The sequence below is a fragment of the Octopus bimaculoides genome, chromosome 7 (assembly GCF_001194135.2).
Source record: "Octopus bimaculoides isolate UCB-OBI-ISO-001 chromosome 7, ASM119413v2, whole genome shotgun sequence".
NCBI classification, from domain to species: domain Eukaryota; kingdom Metazoa; phylum Mollusca; class Cephalopoda; order Octopoda; family Octopodidae; genus Octopus; species Octopus bimaculoides.
Genome location: NC_068987.1, coordinates 5,258,577 through 5,265,084, shown reverse-complemented (window position 1 = coordinate 5,265,084; position 6,508 = coordinate 5,258,577). Strand labels below are relative to the sequence as shown.

Here is a 6,508-nt window from a genome sequence, read left to right as displayed (position 1 = left end):
TATATATATATATATACACACACACACAGAGGCTACAGGATCATCAGTCGAGAAGTGTATCTAAAGAACAACTTCATTGCTCCAGCTTTGCCGTAGTTCTCACTGCACACTCTAACATGCAGTAAATTATCATCTTGGAAACAGTTTAATTCTTCGGACATTTTGCATTTTCTTCGCTGTCCAATCTATTCTTGTGTGCTTGGTTGCTTTTGATGATCTGTTCAGTTGAGACAGGCCAAGTGTTTTTGGTTGGAGTGTGGAAAATATTTGGCAATAACCTGCCTCCGGTGTATCCAGGTCGTCTTTCATTTTCAATATTTTTGTTTCATTGTAAAGATTATTCTGCCTGTCAATGTCTGTGTACAGCTGCGATGATGTGATGTGCACGATGATGTGTTCGTGAAGCACGACTAGCAAAGCCTTAGTATATTGTGAGTTTAGTATTGTTGTATCTTTGTGTGGTCAAATGTGGTACCTAATAAGTAAGTTGTTTGCTTTTTATGTATGCTCTAAACGTTGTAAACGTGATGTCCGTTATCCTCCTAATATTCTTTGCAGCTCTTTGTATGTGATGTGTTTATATTTGCGAGTGTGGTGATGGACTGTATTCGATACACTGGTAACTGATAAAAATGGTAGACTTGGTAGATGCTACTTCTAAGAATTTATTTGTTTAGAGTCAGATATGTACGTAGCTGGAGTAGTTGTGGAGCAGCCAGGGGAATAGTGGGAGTATACGATTGTGATGTCATCAACATATAGCATGTACATTTTGTAGAAGTGTAGAAAGACCAAGCAGGTTAAAAAGCATTGTTGAGAAGACGGATCCTTGTGGTACTCTGTTTGAGAAATGACTGTATTTGATGACATTTAAGACGCACTTTTTTTTTCCAAGAAAATATCGCAAAAAAATATCCTGGGTCCTAAATGCGAAGATTCTTTAAATATTACATGCTGAATATGCGCTATAGAAACTGGGGTACTTTAATATGCCCGTACATCTCTCATACTTTCAAATACAATATATGTTTTATATGCTTTCTTATTGTATTTTGAATAAATTCCAAATAAATTCTATTCCAAGTAAGTTCATGAACTTGATGTGAATATTTGTATTAATTTGGGTAACATGAACGATAGTTCCCTTGTCGGCTTTATGTATTTTAACTTGTTATTTTACTTGTTTTTCTTCTTAGCTCCAGATCAAAGTGATCTATGGCATGTAGACAGTCAGACAAACTACTGAGTGCCAGCTACGAGATACATTAATATTGCAAATAAAAAATATTTCATATAGTTCTATATTTAAGAGATGGGGAATGATGTACACTATTTACATTTGATGGATATCTGTCCTCATCTTGTTTGTTGTCAACACAACGTTTTGGCTGATATACCCTCCAGCCTTCATGAATTCTCTTGGGGAAATTTCGAACCTGGGTTCTTATTCCTAAGGTATTTTTTGATGTTATTATTATTATTATTATTATGATTATTATGATTGTTATTCAAGTCACTGCCTGGAATCGAACTCGGAATCTTGGGGTTAGTAGCCCGTGCTCTTAACCACTACGCCATATTTGTTGATTAAAGTATAGTGAGCAGATACTTCAGATAAAAGAAATAAATAAATAAAAACTGAGGTTTGTTTGGCAAATCCCTCTGTGACATAGATGCTAGATTTAATCCATCACCTGGTTTAATACCACTTCTTGGTACTTTGGTTACCTTTAGCGGAGTCTACCTTGTTGCAAACATTCGGGTAATGACTCTGGTTCGATAATTGCTTACATCGGGCCTCGTTTCAGATACGTGGTACTGACAAGCCACAAAAATGACAAAACACCAATGTCTATCACTCCTGAATGGGACCAGATGTGAGCTATCTAGTTTGTCTATGACTTACAGGTTTTTTAACACCAGGTGAATTGATGAGAATATATTCCCATATGCCTATAAGCGCAGCCAACCCACAAACTAGCAAAATACATACCTTGTGTATGTGTGTTTGATATTGGTTATATCTTTCGATATTCGAATGAATATTAGTTGGGATTGATGAATATCGATTTTTTTTTTTTTTTGGGCAGTGTAACTTTGTAATCCTTCTGACAGAATACCAGCATATATATCACCACCATTATGAACATTCTTCAGCTGATCTTTGATCGGCCTCTTGTGATTTAAACTCTTGTCATATTCATTTCTACCCTCAAGTTATGTCAATGTTTAAATATATAAATATACATATATATGTACACAAACACACACACACACACACACACACACACACACACACATGCATATAGTACATGTGTGTGTGTGTGTGTGTATATGTATATTTATATATTTAAACATTGACATAACTTGAGGGTAGAAATGAATATTAAAAGATTTTGAATCACAAGAGGCCGATCAAAGATCAGCTGAATGTTCATAATGGTGGTATTCTGTCAGGATTACAAGGTTAAGCCCATATTATAGATATTAGATAATAGGTTAAGGCAGGTCATCGAAGGTGGAATCCAGAGCTGGATGAGATGAAGGAAGATGCACACACACACATACATGTGTGTGTATTTACACACACAAACACACATATATACATTGCTTAATGTTGGCTGAATGAGAAAGGAATGCTTTCAACTTGTTCTAGAGGATATGAGCTTTTTTTTTCAATAAGACTGAAACCTGAGTCGTGTGACAGTTTTATTGTTTGGTTGCTATTGCAACGATTAGTAATGGGTGCAATTGAAACATGTTTTCGTCTTAAAAGGCAATATGCGATTATAGAAATGAAGGTAATGTTATTGCTACTTCAGAGTAATCCTTATTCTTAATTTTCTCTCTCTCTCTCTCTCTCTCTCTCTCTCTATATATATATATATATATATATATATATATATATTCTATTTTTTTTGTTTCAGTCATTTGACTGTGGCCATGCTGGAGCACCACCTTTAGATGAGCAAATCGATCCCAGGACTTATTCTTTGTAAGCCTAGTACTTATTCTATCGGTCACTTTTGCCGAACTGCTAAGTTACGGGGATGTAAACACACCAACATTGGTTGTCATGGGCCAAAAAATTTTCCATTTCTTGCTTAATGCGAGCCTGACGCAATCTCTTACCTCTGACACTATTTCAGTATTACGTGTCGAAAGTGAGACAGTAACATCTCTATTGTAATGTGAGATAATACTTTCAGTTTAATACTTTCACTATTATCTCACATATATACATGCAAACACATACACACACGCGCGCGCACACACGCATATATATATATATATATATGAACATTGATTGGAGAACAAACATCAAATTCAAGTCAACGACTTTATATAACACCACGCTTCTATACATTTGATCATATATAAATATTACCATGGCCTTCAACATATCAAAGGATAATATGTATAAAAGCACAGAAAGGTAATAAATATATATATTCCCATAAAAGTACAAATATATGTCAAGAAGGTATATACAATCAGCTAAAAATAAGTAATCAAAATGAATTACTAAAGCCTGTCAGGCGACTAAAAACACATTAAAAATATTTATGAATCGACTAAAAAATGTTTTACTCCTACAATTAAAAATATGTCAAAACAGTTATTTATTCAGATATATATAGATATGGAAATAAATTCGACGACTGGCACCCATGCCAACGTCGTCTCCTTCATTGGACACGAAACTCAGCTTGCGAAGACTTGCTGGGGCAAGCGAAAGCGAAATCGTGATGGCACCTGTGCCCAGCGTCGCCTTTCTGGCACTTGTGCCTGCGGCATGTGTAAGGACTTTCGAGCGAGATCATTGCCAGTGCCCCTGGACTGGCTCTTGTGCGGGTGGCACATAAAATACACCATTCTGGGCGTGGCCGTTGCCAGTACCACCTGACTGGCCTTCGTGCCGGTGGCACGTAAAAAGCACCCACTACACTCTCTGAGTGGTTGGCGTTAGGAAGGGCATCCAGCTGTAGAAACTCTGCCAAATCAAATTGGAGCCTGGTGTAGCCATCTGGTTTCACCAGTCCTCAGTCAAATCGTCCAACCCATGCTAGCATGGAAAGCGGACGTTAAATGATGATGATGATGATGATGGATATATATATATATGCATTTGTATATATGTGTATAGACATCTGCACATATAGATGCAGTGGCACTTCTTCACACAACTCTCCTCATCCGTCCGTAGTACATGACCATGCCAATGCAAACGTCTCTCTTGCACGCCCCATGTATATATACATATATATATATACATATATATTCAATGAATCACTGGTGTATTACCTATATTTAACCATGAGCATTGGTGTTAATGATCATAGATGATAGGTAATGATAAGAACAAACTGAAGTTTATCAATATTCAAAGAAAACAGAAAATGTAGATAAAATTGATGAATAACAATTGACTCAACTCAGTTGAGATTCTGTCTTTTGTGTTTAATTAATAAATGATAACTGGTGTAAATCAAGTGTTATTCATCAATGTTGTATCCATTTATATACACGATGGGCTCCTTTCAGTTTCTGTCTACCAAATCCACTCACAAGGCTTTGATCGGCTAGAGGCGAAAGTAAAAGATACTTGCCCAAGGTGCCACGCAGTGGGACTGAACCCGGGACCATGTGGTTGGGAAGCAAGCTTCTTACCACACAGCCACGCCTGAGTTTTCTGTAACTTTTCCTCGTTTTGGGGGGTCTTTTTCCGGGTAGAAGCTTTCACCCAACGCCAAACACATTTTACTTCTGAGATGAGGTTGTTAATCTGACCTCTGATCTTTGACCTCCCCAGCAGAAACCCCCATACAGCAACAAGGATTGGGCATTGTCATAGTGACAGCCAGAGCCGTCGTAGCAACATCATAACTCCCAACCCCACACCAAACAAATCCTTTTACTGGACCCTATAATATTTATTTATTGACTACAAGCCAGATCATGCATATATTTACACGGGTCTTTCCATTCTATTAGTCTCTCCTCCTCCTATCACTCTGGTTGTGTCTACACCCCGCCAGCACCCATACTAACCATTATACCCAGTTGTTCCTTGCCAGAACATTATTTCCCCGGAATTCCTTCCTTACTCATATCTTTCTGGCAAGCGTTGACCCACAAAGGTTCTGGGAAAGCTCTAAGGGTTTCAAAATTTCTCAGAGGGCCAGCAGTCTTAAGAGAGGGTGTAGGTCGCTTACATCAACACCAGAGTTCGGTTGGTGTTTATTTTATCGACCCCGAAAAGATGAATGGCAGAACTGAACCTCAGCGGCATTTGATCTCAGTATCTAAAGTGTCAGGTCAAATACCGTAAAGCGTTTTCCATGAGGTCTTCGGACAACTGCCCAGTGTGTCCATTCCTTAAGACAGCACTGAATATCTGTGCCGGAGATCTTACCCTAAGTTCCCCTAACTCTTATCGTCCATGAAGCATCAGGTGAAGAAAGATCTCTAACCAACATAGTCATAAGCCCTGTCATGAACCCGCTCCTGGTTCTCCGCTAGTCTTCAACCAGGTCTTGACAGGTCTGTTATGTCTCTGAGATAAAGCTCCGAATTTAAGTATGGCTGTTGGTTTCACTGGTCATTTTTAAAGACCAAATACATCCCAATCTACATATATGTACAATCAGCTGATCTTACTAAGATTATCTCCCTTACTCGCAATTCTTAGATTTTAAACACTCGCCATCTTTCGTTTTGTCGCCTAATTCCTTTGTCACCCTATATTCTGACACTTTTAATGTGGTAGTTAAATATAGATTGTTAGTGAGGAGTGTCCATATAATAAAATAACTATGTTCACACACACACACATACACATACATTTAAATACATCCAACAGGTTGCCTTGACTTTTTTTGTATATATCCGTTGTCCTCGTTATGAAACCTTTTGTATAAGTGTAGGAGTGGAGTGGAAAGTGCTTATAATAACAATTGTAATAAATAAAAATAATAAAGACACTGCCATATATCATATAATGCTTGAAAGTATTCAGCATAAACATTAGCCGTGAGTAGTTATAATCTGTGCAACATTTTTATTGCTTGTTCATTTAATCAATGATAAATATATATATCGATAGAATAAGTACTAGGCTTACAAAGACTAAGTCCTGGAATCGATTTGTTTGACTAAAGCCGGTGCTCCAGCATGGCTGCAGTCAAATGACTGAAACAAGTAAAAGAACAAGAGCACTCAGAGAATATCTGAAATAAACTCGACTGCTCTCACAAAAGAGAATACTAAAAATGAAGCCGACTGCTCTCAAAAATTAAGTAAAAAAAAAAAAAAACAGGAAAAATAATCCTGAATCCTTGTTCGGGAACGGATTGATCCCGAAATTTAATCAGTTCGTGCCAGTCACGAGGCCAAACATCCCTGAAAGTTTTATCCGAATCCATCCGGCGGTTCTTGAAATATCTTGTGCACAGACAAACAAATACGACTGAAAACAATACCTCTGCCTTCGCTAAGGCAGATGCAA

The 6,508-nt window shown here is 37.6% G+C and overlaps 1 long non-coding RNA gene across 1 annotated transcript in view; it reads left to right on the top strand.

Annotated features, from left to right (window-relative positions):
- The window catches only part of LOC106883128 (uncharacterized), a 19,848-nt gene that overhangs the window by 1,578 nt on the left and 11,762 nt on the right, over positions 1–6,508 (top strand). The gene's annotated exons all lie outside the window — the stretch shown is intronic.